Below are 21,430 nucleotides of genomic sequence, written 5' to 3'. Positions count from 1 at the left end.
AAGCAATGGAAATGGGAAAGTGTGGAGAAAGGAAGGAAGTGCATATGATCTAAAACATACTACTTCATCTGTGAAGCATGGTGGAGGTAGGTAGTGTCATGCTTTGGGCTTGCATGGCTGCCTCTGGAACTGGCTCACTCATCTTTATTGATGATGTAACTAATGAGGGCAGCAGCAGAATGAATTCGGAAGTGTACAGAAACATTTTGTCTGCCTATGCACAAGAAAATACCTCTAAACTCATTGGGCATTGCTTCACCATGCAGCAAGAAAACGACCCAAAACACTGCCAATGCAACCAAGAAGTTCATCAGGGGGAGAAAGTGGAAGGTTTTATACTGGGTAAGTCAATCTCTTGATTTAAATCTAAAGGAGTATGCATTTCACTCGTTGAAGAGGAGACTAAAGTCAGAAACCCACAAAATAACAACAACTAAAAATGGCTGCAGTAAAGGCTTGGCAAAGCATCTCAAAGGAAGATACCAAGAGTTTGGTGACGTCATTGTGTCACAGACTCGATGCAGTTATTACATGCAAGGGATATTTAACCAAATACGAACTATTATACTGCTTTAATTTACTTTAAATTAATCTGTTCCAATACTTATGTTTACCTAAAATTGGGAAACTGAACATAAAAAGTGCTATTATTCTACAATGGGGAAACATATATGCATAGAAATACCAAGAAATAAAAGCTGACCTTCTGTAGTCTTGCCTCGTATTCATCTTTTGATATTAAATCCAATTTTTTGGAATATATAGCAATAATAACAAATTTGACTTCACTGTTCCAATAATTATGCAAGACACTGTATATACCTGAACACTGTGTGGAGGTATCATATTCCATGAAATCTCCAGTTTTAAATGCGTATATTCTATTGCAGACAATCGCTGGTGTTCTTTCTATTAGTAAGACTAGTAGTGCACTGCTGTTTTCCACAAGCATAATCTGGGTGAGTGCATTCGTTATTATTCCACCTCACTTAATTCTGTATATACACATATGTCATAAATGCCTTCATGTTGTACTATGAATGTGTGAAATGAAGTACAGTATAACCCAGTCTTCTTGGACATACCTGTGTCGTATTGGTTCACAAAATCTATAGTGTTGAGCACATGGACAAACAAACTCTTCATGCGAACATGCTCCCCAGTTTTCACTTCAACTATCGATCTCAAAACAACATTCTGTGGACTCGTGGTCAGACATGCTCATAATTGTTGAATCCATTTTTGCTCATGCTAATGAGGCAAGCTTTCACAACCGTCAAGCAAGCCAACAAAAAATGGTGACCACTTACACTCATGATCGCCTAATGGAACAGAATATGCTTGGAAGAATATGCTTGGAAGAATAGCAATTTTTTTTTTTTTTTACCATTAAAACAAAAGTCTTTGATTACTAAAACAAACACGAGTTACACATTAGGTTTCCATATAGTTATACATTAGGCCATTAGATTGGCTACACTGGATAGCAGGCCTGATCAGCCATTGCAGGGCTCCTGCTGTAATGACAATGAGACTGCAGAATGTGGGCAATCTGAAAGCTAATATTGCACACAGCAGTGACGAAAAAGGCAGGACATGCATACATGCATCATACAATCATACATGCTCATAATAAATTCAATCTGATAAGTGTTTGGAACTGAAAGAACGGGAACTGAAATAACGGGTCCACATCTTACAGTACCATCAAAATAATATGTTCCTGAAATATCCACTTCTGAGAGTTGCCTTATATTTACGTCTTGGCTACATTAGTTATATTTCCATCTTAGCTTCTGATTTTTATTATTTGCTAGCAAAGGTATCCGGCATTCACGCAAATTCTCTTAGCTGATGGGGACATTAAAAACACCCCCCCAAAAAACTAGTTTTCATTCATGCACTCCCTTGGCGTTCTCTTAGTATTCATGCAATGTTTTGGGCCACCAGGTTTCATGGTTTTATAGTTATAAAAGAAACACACACACGCACACACAAGCTGATTAACTGACGAACACGCATTGCCTTTTCTTATTTTTTTTTGCATATAATATCGAGAGTCGTGAAAGAGCTAACATTAATCACAAAAAATCAAACAGACACATAAAACACAAAATAAGGGGAGCGGTAGACAAGATGGGGAGAGAGGGGGAAGGACACAAACATAACATTTGAGAGCAGGGACATCGAGAGAACTGTGGGAGGGGGAGGGCTTGGGGGGAGGTGGGAGAGGTATAAAACATATGAACACTGCAAGGACTTCCAGGAAAGAAGTTGGAATTTCGAAAAAGTGGATCTTGGGTGAATTAGCGGGGGTAGAAAAGATCAGGGTTTTGGATGGGGGAAGATAAGAGATGGTGGTGAACAGCTGTTTTAAAGACCTGGAGGGAGGAGTGGGATTGAAGAGAGTGACGGAGTTTGTTCCATAGGCGGGAGAAAAGAGGAATGAAGGAGTGAAGGTGAGCAGAGAGTCTTGATTTTGGCAGTTTAACCATAAGAGGGTTGCTGGCAGATCTTGTGCGACCTGTAGGAATATTTGGGGGACAGAGCACAGAGAGAGCTGGGGAAGCAAGGCCGGAGAGGAGTCCGTAGAAGACAGAAAGACCACCAACATGCCTGCGGTGAGTGAGTGAAAGGCCCTCGGAGTTAGCTTCGTCGCAGGAGATTCCAATGATTCTGAAAGCTTTGGTTTCAACCACGTGAAGCCGAGCTTGGTGTGAGGCAGGAGCACCGGCCCAAAGGGGAGAACAGTATTCCATTGAGCTGCGGATGAAAGCCTTGTATGTGGTGAGGAGCTCAGGTGTGCCAAGGAAGGACTTCGCACGACGGAGGATGCCCAGTCGGCGACTGGCTTTGGAGGCCAGCTTGGAAATGTGGTTATCCCAAGAAAGATCATGGTAGATAGTGAGACCCAAAAGCTTGAGCGACAGAACTTCTAGGAGAGGATTTTTGAGAAAGTAGATGGGAGGGTTGTCCAGTCCGTCTTTTCGGAGAGACATAGTAAGAGTGTGGGATTTGTCAGGATTGAAAGACATGTTAAATTGAAATTAGATTGAAAGGCCTTTTATTATTAGCCCTCCCCCCCTCCCAACACGGTTGGACTTAGTCTGAAAAGGGGTCTTATGGCTTAGGTCTCGGCCATCTGCAGCCATGTCTCGGACAAATATGGACCGATTTAGTTCATACCTGGCAGAAAGATAATACATAATGGTATACATATGCACATATGCACATAATGAGGTAAAGATGAACTTATTATATTTTGGGGTCACAAAGTCAAAGGCCAAAGGTCAGTTGTCATGTCAGGTAAAAATCCTCTTACCACGATAACTTGTGAACCAGTGATGGGATTCTGACCAAATTTGGTACAATTATTTAGAAAGATGTAAACATTAACTGTTTAGATGTTGGGATCAAGACGTCAAAGGTCAAGGTCAAAGTCTGTAATAGATCTATAACTTGAGAACGGCTGAAATGATCTTATTCAAACTTGGTACAGGTATGTATAATGCTGTAAAGATTAACTGATTAGATTTTGGGGTCAATAGGTCAAAGGTCAATTGTCAGATGTCTCATCAAGTAAAAATTCTGTTACCGAGCTAACTTGTGAACGAATCATGGGAATTTCACTAAACTTGGTACAGTTATATATTATGATGCAAGGATAAACTGATTCTATTTTGGGGTCAAGAGGTCAAAGACCAGAGATCATGTTAAGTTGCAATTATTTTGTTAACGCAATAACTTAAGAACGGCTGAAGGGATCTAAGTCAAACTTGGTGCAGCTATGTATAATGAGGTAAAGATTAACTGATTTGATTTTGTGGTCACGGGGTCAAAGGCCAAAGGTCAGAGGTCATGTTAAGTAAAAATTATGTTGCCGTGCCAACTTCTGAACCAGTGATGGGATTTTGAACAAATCTGGTTTAGGTATATGATATATATGATACAAAGATGAACTGATTGGATTACGGCATCAAGAGGTCAAAGGTTAGAGGTCAGGTCAGGTAAAAATGTGATACTTGACATCAGCTGAATGGATTTAAATCAAACTTGGTACAAATATGTATAAAAATGTAATAATGTCGGTGGAGGCATATCGGTCGACATCGTGACGTCGAAGAGTGCCATTCTAGTTTTGAGATAGGATCCAAGATGGCCGACTGGCGGCCATTTTGTTACTTAAACATGTCCCCAACAATTTATTGAACATGCATGGTCTGATTTTGTTCAAACCTGGCACAATCATAGTGCATGATGGCATACACGTGCACCTCCCTTTATTTTGTGGTCTGATCAAAGATGGCTGACTAGTAAACTGGCTGGAATTATCGTTGTGAAAAAACCGATATTGAACACGTCCTCAACCATTTCTCGGACATGCATTTACCGATGTCATTCAAACTTGGCACACAGATAAAGAATGTTGCCTTACATATGCACGTCATTTCTTTCAGCATCATGTCCCAGATGGCCGGCTGGCGGACATTTTATTTCTCAACCATTTCTCGGACATGTATGGACTGATTTTGTTCAAACTTGGTACAAAGACAATACATGAAAATATGTATATGCAGAATATTTAGTTTTGTAATCCGACCAAAAATGGCCGACTGGCGATATTTAACCATGTACAGCAAAATTACTAAAACCAAACATGAAGGCTATGATACTTTATGTATTTTTCTCCTTGTTATAAGAAGACTGACAATAGGCATGTGAAACTATTTCCTTGTTTATGTATTTCCCATTATATGCATTGGCAATTACTGTATTTGCATTATTTTCACATTATTTGCACCTCAGTGTTAAGCAATGTATTTAATAAGAAGCCAAGTATTATAGGGAACAACACATCAGTTGTCTGATTGAAAGCAATTCTCATGGATGTTACAATCATCTGGTCAAACATCAAGTGCAAAACCATCATCATAGAGGACTGCACTACCTCTAAATTCCATGATTGAATGGATTTTGGAAAGCTGGCTACCAATTTATATTATATTTTTATTGTGGTCCATGAAACTGTGACTGTGTCAATCTGAAGAAATTGTGGTGTGGTGTCTGTTTGGGATAACCGATAGCTCCGAGTGTTATGCTAACCCACCAAGAAGTAAGAGGCTACTGAAGAATTTCCAACAAGTGTGCATGTTCGAGAGATAGTTTCTGCTCTTCTTGGGTGCAGCAGTGTGCTTCAACATTCTCAAGTATCTCATCTTGGAAAATATCTTTGAAGCTCTTTGGCTAGAGGTAAAACACTCTATTCACAACATCCTGACCCTCCGGGGCTGACCCGCTGAGAATGGATCTATTTTCTGGTAAGCGAAGGTTGCACGTAAAGGGAAATAATAGGGTTGGCTTACAAAACTATCTCACAAAAGCCATAGCATCCTGAGTTACCTCATAAATCTGCCCAGAAGAGGTTGTAAATGTGGAAGGCACAATAACCATGGTAACTAATTGTCGATGATAACTTGAATTTAAGACCTTTGATTGGTGAGAGAAAATGGCATCAGCAAACCCTTGATACTGCTGAGCTTTTAAATGGCGAGTTAGATCTTATGTAAGTTTGCTTCTTGAACTCTTTTGTACCTCTTGTCAGACAAATAGTGTTGAAATAGGCAACCTCCCACATGCAGCACCTTGAAGTCATCAGCAAGCCGCAAAGGCCCATAGGTGAGGCAGCTTAACAATATGAAGGTGTGTGTTTATGGTGATTCCCTGCTGCTGATTTATATTGTGGCGGACACAAGGGACAAGAATTCAGCGCACCAGCAGGTGGCGCGAACGTCCAGGTGGGGAACTGTAATGCATGCCCCGCCTAACGGCCGATCGGCCACGCCCGGGGGCAAGGCGTGGCCTCGGGACATATATGTGGGCTCTAAGCTCGAGCCCGCCCAGTGCTGAAGTGCAAGCTCTTAATAAAGACTCTTTGTATGTACCAACACGTTGTGGCCGACCTCTCTGGCAATCGAGTCGTGTGGGCACATCACCACACTGGTGACCCCGATTGGTTCAGCCGTTGCTGACCACCGAACGTGCCATGGCTACCAACGCCTTCGCAGTCAAACTCCCGGAGTTTTGGGAAGCGCAAGCCGACGTTTGGTTTTTGCAAGCCGAAGCTCAATTCCAACTCCGAGGCATAACGGCGGACGAGACCCGGTACTACCACGTGGTCACCGCCCTCGGGCCCGGCACTGCCGCCCGAGTCGTGTCCATCCTTCGGTGCCCGCCGGGCGACAACAAGTACGAGGCGCTCAAACGTCTCCTCCTCGCCACGTTCGGGCTCACGGAGATCGAACGGGCCGACCGCCTCCTGGACCTTCCCGCCCTCGGCGTCACACGACCATCCGTCCGGATGGATTCCATGCTGTCCCTGCTTGGAGACCAGCCCCCGGATTTCTTATTCCGGGTGCTTTTCCTATGCCAGCTACCTGCACAGGTACGCCTCGCGCTGGCTGGTTCCAAAATAAAGGAACCCCGCGCCCTGGCTGGAGAGGCCGACAAGTATTTCGCGGCCTGCGACACGCGGTCGGTGTACGGTGCTGCCGTAGTGGATCCCGGCGCGGAGGGTCCAGCGCCCCCGGCTTCCCTCGTGGCCGCTGCTACACCCCGTCCACTACCGCCACCACCACCGCCGCCGGCACGGCCGCCGCGGCCGTTACCGCCACAAACCTGGTGCTAATACCATGCCAGGTTCGGCCGCCAGGCTAAAACGTGTCGCCCACCGTGCTCTTTTGACGGGTCGGGAAACGACCGGCGCTCACTTGCGGCCATAAGCGTTGGTCATTCCGGCAGCCTCCTGTTCATCACGGACACCTTGTCCGGGCGCCGTTTCCTTTGCGACACAGGAGCGCAGGTAAGCGTCCTCCCCGCCTCCGCGTCCGACAAGCAAACCATGGGCCGGGGCCCCGCTTTGCTTGCCGCCAACGGTACACCCATCCGCACATTCGGGAAGCATTGCCTCTCACTGCGGTTCGGAGGGCAGCGCTTTCAATGGTCGTTCATGACCGCCAGCGTGCCAATGGCTTTGCTGGGCGCGGACTTCCTATGTGCGCATGGGCTGTTGGTCGACGTGAAGCGCAGACGTCTCGTACAGGCCGAAACCTTCAGCTCGCTCGCTTGTTCGCTGAGCGGCTCGTTGAGCGGCTCACTGAGCGGCTCACCGAGCGGCTTGCCAAGCAGCTTGCTGGAAGGTTCCGTCCCGGCGAGTTTAGTTTGCACGCTTCCGGCAGCGGACGACTTTACCCGCCTCCTAGCCAGTTTCCCGGCCCTCACGCGGCCCACCTTCTCAGCGGTGGCCGTTAAACACGGGGTAGAGCACCATATACCCACAGTCGGGCCGCCGGTCTACGCCCGGGCACGCCGACTCGAACCCACGAAGCTCGCGGTGGCGAAAGCGGAGTTCGCCATGCTGGAGCAGCTGGGGATCGTACGGCGCTCCAACAGCGCTTGGGCTTCCCCTCTGCACATTGTGCCGTAGCCCGGCGGGGATGGTGGCCGTGCCGGGACTAATGCCGGCTCAATGATGCCACCACCCCCGACCGCTACCCGGTCCCGCATATCCAGGACTTTTCCGCCCGGTTGGCAAACATGACCGTGTTTTCCAAGGTGGGCCTCATCCGGGGCTACCACCAGGTCCCCGTACAACCGGGCGATGTCCCGAAGACGGCCGTCATCACCCCTTTCGGCCTCTTCGAGTTCCTGAGAATGCCTTTCGGGTTGAAGAATGCGGCCCAGGCGTTCCAACGGCTTATGGACAGCGTCTTGCGCGACATACCTTTCCTCTTCGTCTACCTGGACGACATCCTAGTCGCGAGTGCGTCCCGGGAGGAGCACCTGCTGCACCTCCGCATGCTTTTCGAACGCCTGGGCCAGCATGGCCTAATCATCAACCCCGCAAAGTGCAGTTTCGGCGTCGCCACCATCGACTTCTTGGAGCACCGCATCACCAGGCATGGGGCCGTCCCTTTACCGGCCAAGGTGGAGGCGGTCAGGGATTTCCCGCGCCCCCGCACGATCAAGGGGCTCCAGGAATTCCTGGGCATGGTAAATTTTTACCACCGCTTCGTGCCCCACGTCACCCAGCTCCTCCGCCCCCTGCACGAGGCCCTCCGGGGCAAGCCGGGCAAAGGTGACGTCGCCTGGTCGGAGCCGATGGCCGCGGCGTTTGCAGGCGCAAAGCTGGCCCTGGCCAATGCCACCATGCTGGCGCACCCGGCGCCCGATGCACCGATCGCCCTCACCACCGACGCGTCGGACTACGCGGTGGGCGCGGTGCATGAGCAGTGGGTGCGTGGTGCTTGGCAGCCGCTGGCGTTTTTTAGCCGGCAGCTACGCCCTCACGAACGCTGCTATAGCACCTTCGACCGCTAGCTGCTAGGGCTCCAACTGGCGGTCCGACACTTCCGCCATCTGCTCGAGGGCCGCCCGTTCTCGGCTTTCGTCGACCACAAGCCCCTTGTGTTCGCGATGGCCAAGGTCGCCGAGCCATGGTCGGCACGGCAGCAGCGTCACCTCTCTGCCGTGTCCGAGTACACGACGGACATCCGTCACGTGGCGGGTAAAGACAACCCGGTGGCGGATTGCCTTTCCTGGTCCGTCGTGCACGCGGTCCACCTCGGGGTCGACTATATCCGGATGGCGGAGGACCAGTCCACCGACCCTGGCGTCCAGGCCTTGCGGTCCACCGTCACGGGCCTCCGCGTCACTGAGGTGCCATTTGACACCGCGGGCGCGGCCCTCCTATGCGACGTCTCCCTCGGCCGGTCTTGCCCCCATCGTGCCCGCTGGCTGGCGGCGCCCAGTTTTCGACGCCATCCACGGCCTGTCCCACCCGGGCACGAAGGCATCCCAGAAGCTCGTCACGGCGAAGTTCGTCTGGCATGGCCTCACGAAGGACGTCTGCGACTGGGCCAGGACGTGCCTCGCGTGCCAGCGCGCAAAGGTCCACCGCCACACCCAGGCCCCGTTGGCCCCGTTTACGGTGCCCGAGAGTTGGTTCGACCACGTTCACGTCGACTTGGTGGGACCCCTGCCCCCCTCGCGAGGGTTCACACACCTCCTCACCATGGTGGACCGCACCACACGGTGGCCGGAGGCCGTGCCATTGGCAGTGACGACGGCGGCGGACGTCGCGCAGGCGTTCATCGCCACTTGGGTTGCCCGTTTCGGCGCCCCCTCGGACATCTCGTCCGACCGCGGCCCCCAGTTCACCTCGGAGCTCTGGGGGGCGGTGGCGCGGGGGCTCGGCGTCCAGCTGCATCGCACCACGGTCTACCACCCACAGGCCAATGGCCTGTGCGAGCGTTTCCATCGCGCCATGAAGGCCGCGCTCCGGGCCAGCCTCCGCGACGGCGGCTGGGTCGACAGGCTCCCCTGGGTCCTGCTTGGCCTCAGGACGGCGCCCAAGGACGACCTGCATGCATCCGTGGCGGAGCTTGCCTTCGGACAACCGCTGCGGGTGCCGGGCGAGTTCCTCCCTGACTCCACAGCACCATGGTCCGCGGCGCAGCAGCGCTCCGCCCTGCAGGAGACCGCCCGGAGGTTCGCCCCGGTGTCGACGGCGCACCACGGTTGCCCGTCAACGCACGTCGCCGCAGAGCTTCGCACGGTGGAGTACATTTTCGTCCGCCACGACGCCCACCGGACACTGCTGCGGCCCCCGTACGACGGGCCCTTCCACGTGCTGGAGACCGGGGCGAAGCATTTCACCCTGGACATCGGCGGTGCTCCGGACCGCATCTCCGTGGACCGCCTCAAGCCGGCCTACCTTGACTTGGACCACCCCCCGCCAGCGGCTCTGCCCCCGCGTCGGGGCTGCCCCCTGGCGGGCGGACCCCCGGCTCCGCCCAACCCCGCCGTCACGCCACCCCCCTGTCCTGCACCCATCCCAGATGCCACCGGAGGCATCCCCGATGGCATTCCGGCATCCCAGACCCCGCCAGCCGCCCGTGGGCGCTTCGGCCGGGTCATCCGGTTGCCCCGCAAGCTGACCCTTCAGGTGCGCGGGAATTCTGGGGGGGGGGGGGCGCGTGTGGCGGACACGATGGCTCACTGGCGCAGAGACATAATTCCGCGCACCAGCGGGTGGCGGCCACGCCCCAGGTAGGGCGTGGCCTGGAGATATATACGCGGGCTCGCTGCCGTGCGCACGTTAGTGCGGTTGAGTGAGCAAGTAATAAAGAGCTCGATAATAACCAACGCGTTGTGGCCTACCTTTGTTCAACGTGTGTGCTCCCACACCACACGTTCAAGGTTCAAGGTTCGTGGGATTGTAAGTATGTAAGATTGTTGCTGTCCGAGTTCGATCGGTGCAGCTGTGCAACGATCGGTGCAGCCGTTTGTGCGGCACCTGGGAAAACAACATCGTCACAATGAGAACAATGAACGTTATGCGAACGCGAATGTTATGCGGGAGTCCAAACCAGGGAATGCTGGAGACTAAAGCTGAAATTGGGAAACTAAATAGCCTATTTTACTCCTGGAGATCCCAGGATTATCCACCCAAAATATCTCTGCGATCGGTTCAGTCGTTTTTACGGTACCTTCGAACAGACAGACAGACAGACAGACTGACATTTGGTGAATTGTAGTAAGATAACATCCACTGTGACCAACTGTGATGTTGGTAATTTTGCACAGGTACAATGATGGTGATGTGAATCCTAATTGGTAAATTACAGTGATAGCGTGTTCTTGTTTGTGGTTAGAGGAGAATTTCTCAAGTGTCTGTTCATCTCCAAGGAGATGCGTGGTAGTTGTGGGAAAATTTAGGATAATTCCATAAAAGGTTGAAGTTCCTCCTGAAGATGTTCTTGACTTGAAGATTGATGGGACAGGTAGACTGTTGAATGACATTCTTTCTTTGTTTTTCCCCCTCAGCAGATTCTAGTGGCATCTGTCTGTTGCTATTGTGGGTCCGGTCCAGTGCACTTAGTGGGAGCCCGTTCCGGTCACAATGGAGATGGGAAAGGCTCGCTTCGTGAAAAGCTTGCACATCTCATTTCTGTTTATCTTGAAGTCGGGCATCGTCACTGCGCAGACGACATGGCCTGAGGAATTGGGAGTGTGGAATTGATTGTTTTGATGTGGGTGGAGTGGGAGGATGAGTATGGAAGGTAGCTAGGGGCAATCTGGATGTTTTTTTAATGGACAGTGGTGGCACCTTTGTTCTCTTTGACTGAAATATTAATGTTAAAAAGTTGACGGAGGGTACTCGAGATCTCCTATGTTAAATTGAGGGCAGAGTGGAGGGAAATGACAAAAGTCAATACATGTTCAGTATCCTATCTGCTAGAAAGCCTGGTGTTGGCTTAGCGGTTAAGGTGCCGCATTGTGGATCCTCGGATCCTGGGTTCGAATCCCGATCATCGATGAAGTAACACCAGGGGGGTTGACTCAGCCTGTCATCCTTGCGAGGTCGGCAAATTCAGTACCAGTTCACTGGGAATTCCCTGTATGTCGCAAGAGGCGACCAACAGGGTTGGTGGCAGGAAGGGCGTCCGGCCATAAACATTGCTTCAAAAAGGGGACCATGGTGAAAGGAAAACGGCCAACCCCTGCTCTGCAGGGGAAAATGGCTTCTAAAGGTGGTTCTTCTTCTTCTTCTATCCTATCTGCTGGAGGATTTAAAGGTGGTTCTTCTTCTTCTATCCTATCTGCGAGAGGATTTAAAGGTGGTTCTTCTTCTTCTATCCTATCTGCGAGAGGATGTCGCCCCGACAGTCATCTATGTAGCACCCAAAGAGTTCTAACCCTAACAATGAAACTGATAAAGATTTGCATAGATGTGGCCTATTGTAGTACATAGTGTTAGCTGTTAATCAAATCGAGCAGGAAGCAACTGCTGCTGCATGATGGAGCAGATTGAAGTGAGACGTCTTACCTGAGTGGGAAATAAAAGATTGAACTTAAATGAAATGCTTGCATGCACGTCACAAAATAAACATGCAATATACGTGTCAAAAGCAATATACTGTACATCTGTATGTGGTTAAATGTTGTATAAAGACTTTAATTCTATTTCCCCACACCTGCTGTTGCAATAAAATTATGAAGTGGCATATAATTGGTAATGTTATCATTGAATGTGGTTTTAAAATCATCGCAGATGGTGGCAAAGTGGAAGTGCAATACATCAATTTGTTTTGCCCATTTACCATGACAGCAAAAAAGGAGTAAAAATCATTAAACAGGACTAATGGGATTTCCATGATGGATTCACCATTTTCTTACTTGTGCACTTCACAGTGAGTGATTACCTTTAAGGTCGTGTCTCTTAGCCCCTTCACTCATGGCCGAACACCGAACTGGGATTGTGGCGCACTTCGGTCACAGGTGGATTTGCAAGGGAGTTCAAAGGTTAGGCGGAAGGATCATTTTAATATCCTCTACTTCATCCTTTTCACTGATTCTTGCTGTGGGCGTTGTCGACCTTCTTGTTAGCTATTTATGTTGACATCTATAACAAAACAACCAACACAAGCTGCCTCGGACATTAAAAAAGACATTCATTCACTTTGTTCAATTGCCCAACCTTAAATTGTTTCATCAACGTGCTACGGACTCCATGGTTTGCTGAAGATTCATAAACAAAGTGTACCATCGAGAGCAATTTTGTCCTTTATACATACTTCATTACACAGACTAGCACACTATTCCGCACAGATCGTCGGCAGTTTGGTGTGCAATGCCGAAATGGCTCGTAAAATATTGCTGCTTGTAGAAAGGTTAAAAAAAGAAGTTAAAAAAAAACTTCGATGACATCTTGGTGTTGTTACCTTTGCCACCCAAGGTGGATGGAAGTTATGTTTTTACCCCTGTCTGTCTGTCGGTCTGCTTGTGAACAGGATATCTCAAGAAGTTATAGACGGATTGGGCCGAAATTTGATGGATATGTTAGGCGTGGACAAGGACGAATCATTTTGATTTTGGTGAAGATTCGAATCCGGATCCGGATCAGAGAAGTTTAAAAAAAAGATTCTTCACCATTGAGTGATCGGGTTTAAAAACCGATATAAAGCACGATATCTCAAGAAGTTATAGACGGATTGGGCCGAAACTTGATGATATGTTAGGTGTGTGACAACGACGAATCAATTAAATTTTGGTGAAGATTCGAATCTGGATCCGGATCAGAGAAGTTAAAAAAAGGATTCTTCACCGTTGAGTGATCCGGTTCAAACCGATATAAACCACGATATTTCAAGAAGTTATAGACGGATTCGGCCGAAACTTGATGGATATGTTAGGTGTGTGACAAGGACGAATCAATTTGATTTTGGTGAAGATTCGAATCTGGATCCGGATCAGAGAAGTTTTGGAAAATGATTCTTCACCGTTGAGTGGTGGGGTTTAAACTGCTATAAAGCACGATATCTCAAGAAGTTATAGACGGATTCGGCCGAAACTTGATGGACTTGTTAGGTGTGTGCAAAGGACGAAACCATTTGATTTTGGTGAAGATTCGAATCCGGATCCGAATCAGAGAAGTTTTCAAAAATAATTCTTCACCATTGAGTGATCGGGTTCAAACCGATATAAAGCACGGTATCTCAAAAGGTTACAGACGGATTCGGCCGAAACTTGATGGATATGTTAGGTGTGTGACAAGGACGAAACCATTTGATTTTGGTGAAGATCTGAAAAATATCCGGATCAGAGAAGTTTTTATTTCTTTAAGTGATACTTCACCTTGATTGATGGGGCCGAAACAATATATAGCATGATATTTCAAAAAGTTGTGGACGGATTATAACAAAACTAGATGGATGAGTTGGGTAATTGATAAGAAGTTAATGAGATTTTGGTTAAGGTCCGGATCCAGATATGACTGATCAGTGGGTACAAACTGCAAACTTCATCCTGGCGGAGGCTCTACCAAGTGCCGTTCTAGATTGACATATTTTCACTCCTCACAAACACCCCAGTTGATTTGGTTGATAACATCAGGAGCAATTGGCAAAAAGAGTTTTCTGGTTGGAATGGGCTTGTCCAAACAGTAAGTCGACATGGAGTAAATAATATCTTCAGTCTGTTTGAGATGTGTCTGAATAACACAGACTTTGCGTATAACGGAACACATTATCGACATTTTTTGGGTGCAGCTTTGGGCTCTCCTGAGTCTTCAGTAGTGGCCATACTGGTTTTGAAAGAATTAGAATGCACCGATCGATTTGGATCGATGGAGGATTGGCTGCCACAATAGTACAACATACATGGCGACAACAAACATTCGCCATTGTGCATCGGAACCAAGGCCGATGACCTTCTTCAGTATCTGCGCCAGGCCTTCCCCAGCATTAAATTAACCCAAGAAAATGAGGAAGAGAATATATTGGCATTTTGGATGTGGACTTTTTATGGGAACAAGATGGCTCTTTAAGGACATCTCCATACAGGAAAGTTACCAAAAATGTTTTAGGTTTAAATCTTACTATAATTCACCAAATGCCCGTCTGTCCGTCTGTTCCCAGGTACCGCAAAAACGGCTGAACCGATCGCAACGACATTTTGGGTGGGTAATCCTGGGATCCCCCGGAGTAAAATAGGCTATATTGTTATTCAATTTTTTTTTTCCAATTTTCCAATTTTTCCAAACACAATCGAATAATATTTACCGATATGAACCGAAACTTGATGCGGCTTTTATTGAAATTCTACAAATACTGCTTAGATTTTGATGATTTGCGTGTGATATGATTTAACGGATATTCATATAAATCGTTTAAAATAAAATAAAATCCTTCAATTTCTGATATTTTGCCTTTTCATTTGGGCTCCCAATTGAAGCCCCGCCCGTAGGGCGGGTACATTTGCTAGTTTGTATAATTTCAGTTTCCCTAAATGTAGTTATGTTCACAACCTTACATCCCACATATGGATAGTGTCATCATCCAGGAATGCTACAACCCCTCAAAATATACAATTAGTGTGGAACATTTTCCAAGACAACGGATATGATAGGCCTATATAGTCTTGCTCATTAGCTGTATAAATACTAAAGGTGGCAGAACGCCATAATCTATTTAAAATGGTGATCCCACCCCTGACACCACATCAATTTAAAAAAAGATAATCCACTTACAGTCACAGTGCCAAATCAAAACCCAGGATGTTGTTTCCGCAGTGAAAGAGCACTCTTTAATCGCTCAGACAGGTGGTATAAAACAACACAGCCTTCCCTGATAAAAGGGCCAGAGCACGCCGCACACGCTAAGCCCAGAGGAGAGACTTCACTTCCTTAACAACACAACCCAAGTACATCAATACTGGCAGGGACTTGAATAGGATTCCAAATGGGAAACTGAACGTTGAACCTTTTTTCTCAGAACTTGCATCATGTTGAATAGCCCAGTTAACTTATCAGCAGCTTATATTGTGTTACATTTGTTGCACACTACAACACTTCATTCCTTGAAAGCATTACCTACACACTTGCCACATACTTATCCTTCCTGTTTGAATATCAAGCACCTTTTTCCTTTCGGTGCTTTGCATCAGCTTCGTATCACTGTCTGAACAATGCCATTCGATTCCTTTGCTGATCGCACTATGTTATGAAGTTATTAACGCTCTCCTTGAATGCCATGTGTGTTGTCCACATTTCATCTCATAGGTCTGCCAGAAATAAATACCGGTTGTTCAATTCCCTGAGGTGGTACAACTTCCAAAGATGTGCATTCCAGACTCGAGGGCGTAATGGTTAGAGCATGCACTCTGAGTCGAGGACGTTGGCAGATTCAACACTGGCTGAGTCATATCAAGGACTTTTTAAAACTGGTACGTGTTGCTTCTCTGTTTGATGCTTGCTTAGCCTTTAAAAAGGATGGAACAACGACAAATAACCTCCTCCTACATTGAATGTCCTTGTAAGGGAACTCATTGTTATTCAACACACCTACAGGCCATCAGAAAGTATTCACACCCCTTGACGTTTTTCACATTTTTTTGTGTTACAGGTTGAATTTAAAATGGATTACATTGAGATTTTTTTGTCACTAATGAACACATAATGCTGCTTAATGTCACAATGGAATGTTGTTGTTTTTTAGAAATACTTCCAAAAAAAATTAAATACAGAAATATCTAATTTGTGTAAGTATTCAACCCCCTGAGTCAACACTTTGTAGAAGTGCCTTTGGCAGCGATTACAGCTTTGAGTCTTCATGGGTATATCTGTATCATCTTTGCACATCTGGATTTGGGGAGTTTCTCCCATTCTGCTTTGCAGATTTGCTCAAGCTCTGTCAAGTTGGATGGTGAGTGTCAGTGAACAACAATCTTCAAGTCTTTCCAGATTCTCAATGGGATTGAAGTTTGGGCTTTGGCTGGACCACCCAGGACTTTCACATTCTTGTTCTGAAGCCATTCCAGTGTTGCTCTGGCTGTATGATTTTGGGTCATTGTCCTGTTGGAATGCAAATTTTCGCTGCAGTCTAAGGTCTTTTGCACTTTGAAGCAGGCTCTCCTCAAGGATTTGCCTGTATTTGGATCCATTCATCATTACCTCTATCCTTACAAGTAGCCCAGACCCTGCTGCTGAAAACATCCCCATAGCATGATGCTGTCACCACCATGCTTCACAGTAGGAATGGTATTAGATGGATGATGAGTGTGCTCAGTTTCCACCAGATGTAGCACTTTCCATTCAGGCCAAAAAGTTCAAGTTTCGTCTCATCAGACCACATAATATTTTGCCGCATGCTCTGAGTATTTCACGTGCCTTTTTGCAAACTCGAAGCATGCTGTCATGTGCCATTTTCTCACAAGTGGCTTTCGCATGGCCACTCTCACATAAAGCCTAGCTTTGTGAAAGGTTGCAGATACTGTTGTCCTTCTGCCAGGTTCTCCCATCTTAGCCAAGGAAGTCTGTAGTTCTGTCACAGTGGTCATTGGGTTCTCAGTCACCTCTCTGACCAAGGTCCTTCTTGCCCGGTTGCTCAGTTTGGTCGGACGGCCTGCTCTAGGAAGAGTCTGGGTTGCTCCATAGTCTTTCCATTTCCTAATGATGGAGCTCACTGTGTTCTTGGGAACTTTCAACACTCTAAAAATTGTTTTATACCCTTCTTCAGATCTATGCCTCTTCACAAATCTAACTCAGAGTTCTACGGCTAGTTTCCTGGACTTCATGATAGAGTTTCTGTTCTGGCATGCACTGTCAACTGTGGGACCTTATATAGAAAGGTGTTTTTCTTTCTAAATCACGTCCAATCAATTGAATTGCCCACATGTGGACCTCAATCAAGTTGTAGAGACATTTCAAGGATGATCAAAGGAAATTGGACGCACCTAAGCTCAATTTGCAGTGTCACAGCAAAGGGGTTGAATACTTATTAACTCAAGACATTTCAGCTTTTCATTTTTAATTATTTTGTAAAAGCTTGCAAAAGAAAATTCCATTTTGACATTATGGGGTATTATGTGAAGATCAGTGACAAAAAAAATCACAATTTAAACGATTTTAAATTCAGGCTGTAACACAACAGAATGTGAAAAAAGTCAAGGGGTTTGAATACTTTCTGAAGGCACTGTATGCCCATTAGTGGGGTGCCGGGACACTCAGTCATTTCAAATTGATGCCAAAGTTTCGTTTTCAGTACCAATTTGAAGGTAACGGCCTATAGAACAATTTTGGTTCGAGTGTCAAGCACTCATATAAAAAAAATTGGGGGGGAATTTGGAGGATTTATTTCGTCACGAATCTTCCCCATACCCACCTGCATTGTCATCTGAAGGGTCCCTAAACTCTTGTATCAAGTCAGATTTGTTGGTATACATCGTGGAAGCCAGTACGAGTAGCGCCATTTCTGTCGACGAGCTAGTTGCACCAGATGTTTACGACTTCATTGTTATTGACGGTGGAGTACTGATACACTCACTTCCTGGTACAACTGTCCAAGGAAACACCTTTGATTCATATTTTGACAAGGTATTCTGCCCAAGAGTTCGCCACGACTTGAAAAGATCGACAAGAGTAGACATTGTCTGGGACCAGTATCGTGCACTGACAATCAAAGGAGGCACAAGGGAAAAACGAGGACAGGCACCCGACAACGCGTATCTGGTACTGCCAAAATCTCAGGAAATTAGCAGAAGTTTCTGGCGAATGTTGAAATCAAGAAGGAACTGTTCTTATAACTGTCAAAAAAGATAACAGAAGGACAGTTCCCAGATGACAAGGATGTCTACATCACTGCAGGTGATCAAGTCCACCATGTTGGAAACAGTCCACCAATGGATCAATGCAACCATGAGGAAGCTGACACTCGTGTCCTAGTACATCTCCCCCATGCCCTCCAAACATCGTCACTTGGGATGGTTCATACTGGAGACACAGATGTTGTCGTAATCCTTCTGAGTAATTTCCATCACATCAAGGTTCTGAATCCGGCCGCAGAAATCAGGATCTCCTTCAAAGCGGGAAAGATAACCAGAATGATCTCCCTGAACACTATCGCCACAAACCTGGGCACAACAATGTGCAAAGCCATGGCCCTCTCCCATGCATTCACTGGATCAGACAGCACGTCTTCCTTCAAGTTTAAGGGTAAGCGATACTGCTGCAAGTTGATGCACGAAGTGCCATCCCTCATGGAGGAATTTGCAACTATCGTCAACACTCCATTCCAAACATCGCCAAGGCTGAATGAAGTGGCAATGAACTTTGGCTGTAGGCTGTACTCCAATGAGTCAAACGAGGACAATGACGTTGACCTCGTCCGAATGAGGGTGTTCTCACAGAAGACTAGGGACGCGCAGAGAATTCCCCCAATGAGTGATGCTTTGGATCAACATCTCAAAAGGAGCGTCTTCCAAGCGAGCATCTGGACAACAACCCAAAGCTCCATGGTGCCTGTCAACAACCCCACTAATCATGGGTGGAAGGAAGAGGATGGCAAGCTGCTTCTCATTTGTACCTCGCTGCCCCTCGCCAAGGATGTATTCCACCTAGATGTGAAGTGCACTTGCACAAGTACCTGCTCTCTGTGCAAGTGCATGAGGGCAAAGTTGAAGTGCACACGTCTGTGCAAGTGCAAATGTGAGAAGTAGCCGGATCAGAACAATTTCCAACACTGACATGTATATATATGGTCGATTTGTTAGCCACTTTCTTATTAAAACTATTGTTCAAGGAGTTATTCAAGCAACTGTCCAAGGCCTAAGCAGTTACTCACCACCATATTGTAGCACAAAAAAGAAAGAAAAAAAAAAGGCACTATATCATTGGGTCCGAGTATAATTGTCCAGTTAATTTTTTTTAAACATGTTTTAGCTTACCGGGCATATGACCCTTGGTCTTTTTTTGTGGATATGCGCCGATACCGGCAAAATTATTGCTTCTGTGGGCAATATGCTTGAAATAAAAGTTGCTAACCCTGATCCTGAATCCATTCATACCTCATATGTTCAGATCGGATCATCCAATCAAAAGTTATAACAGTTTCCATATTTCGCATAGGCCGGTGGGGGGTCGTGAACCCCCCACGTCCCCAGAAGCCCCATTTTTTAATCTGAGTGCTTGACACTCGAACCAAAATTGTTCTATAGGCCCTTACCTTCAAATTGGTACTGAAAACGAAACTTTTTCATCAATTTGAAATGAAAAGAAAAAATTACCCATGCACGGACCCCCACTACATGACATTGCTCAACAAAGCTGGTGATATTGCAATTTACCGTTTATGGGCACGACAAGTAGATTCGAACATTTTCATCGATGATAAAACTTTTCCTCTGGCTGACTGTAATGTGTATGATATGTGGTTTCTTTTTCCCACTTGTGGCCACACTAAAGCATCGTTGTGCATGTGTTCAGCAGGTGACAAGTTTTCTTTTCCTTTTTTTTTCGATGAGAAATCCCCCCACTCAGATTGAAGCAAACATTTCTCACCATTTAATATTCCCTTTGAAACCAAATTCGTTAGAATGAATAGCTTGGCGGCATGCATATTGGTTAGATTGTCCAGGTTGTGTTGACATATAATGTTAATACAGTGACATTTCTCTCCCCCCCCCCAACCCCCCACCCCTTCACCCCCTCCCTAATAAGCTCCTCCACCAAAGGAATACTTGAGAAAACGTTGTGGATTATCATAGCCTCAAATCTTGAGCTTTTCACAATATTTGGAACTCAAGGAAGTCTGCACCCAACCTCTCCAGGCTGACAATCTGTGCACAGTTTGCCCATGGATGGCATACGTGCTGTGTACTTTACTCTTTACGAGGTGTGATCATTTTGTGTATGTAGCAGCTGCCCCATGACAATACTTTTTCTTCTCAGTCATTCCATTCGTTTGATATCCTAAACTCTACAGCAAAACAACAGAAAACATCATGATACACATGCAAAACATTGTGAAGGACGAGGACGAGTCAAATAGTTTAAAAGGAAAACAAACCAAAACAAGAAAGCATCTGAAAATGCAAAGCCTGTCCGTGTCCTTGTATTAAGACGTCCTCTTCTTCTTCCGTATACTCAAATATAATGAAAACAGTTTTTAAAAAAATACAAAATTCAAATTGATGATTTTATGCAGCCTTGACCTTTGGGCTTTAGATCTAAAAATAAATAAATAATCAGCTTCTAGCTTTTGATTGGTGAACCAATTCTGTGACCCATTATGCAAATTCTTAAAATTTCAGGACAATCGGATGAAAAATGACGATTTAATGCAACCTTGACCTTTTGATCTAAAAAATAACAATCGACTCCTACCTGTTGATTAGTGAACCAATTCATTGACCCGATATGCAAATTCTTTAAATTTCAGGACAATCGGGTGAAAATTGGTGATTTTACGCAACCTTGACCTTTGATCTTTTGATCTAAAATAACAATCAGATTCTAGCTTTTGATTGGTGGATCAATTACAATATGCAAATTCTTAAAATTTCAGGACAATCGGATGAAAATTTCCGATTTTATGTGATGCTGGCCTTTGACCTTTTGAGCAAATTATTAATTTGCCTTCTCAATATTCTCATAATAAAGTTTTGTTGAAAATTTGATGACAAAACTGAAATGGTAAATTTAAATTTGAGGTCAATTGGTTGAAAATTTATGATTTTAACGTGATGACCTCATGGAAACCTTTTGACCTAATGACAAGGTTATTAATTTGTCTTCTCCATATTTTCATAATAAGGCTTTGTTGAAAATTTATTGACAAAATTAAAATGGTAAATTGAAATTTCAGGTCAATTGGATGAAAATGGATTAATTTATGTGATGCTGACCTTTGACCTTTTGACAAAAGTATTAATTTGTCTTCTCCATATTATCATAATAAATTTTTCGGGAAAATTTGATGACAAAACCTCAATGGCAAATTGAAATTTCAGGTCAATTGGATGAAAATGGATGATTTTATGTGAAGTTGACCTTTGACCTTTTGACAAAATTATTAATTTGCTATCTCCATATTCT

Source organism: Myxine glutinosa, chromosome 4, assembly GCF_964187855.1.
Source record: "Myxine glutinosa chromosome 4, kmMyxGlut1.1, whole genome shotgun sequence".
NCBI lineage: Eukaryota > Metazoa > Chordata > Myxini > Myxiniformes > Myxinidae > Myxine > Myxine glutinosa.
This window is presented reverse-complemented; position numbering follows the sequence as displayed.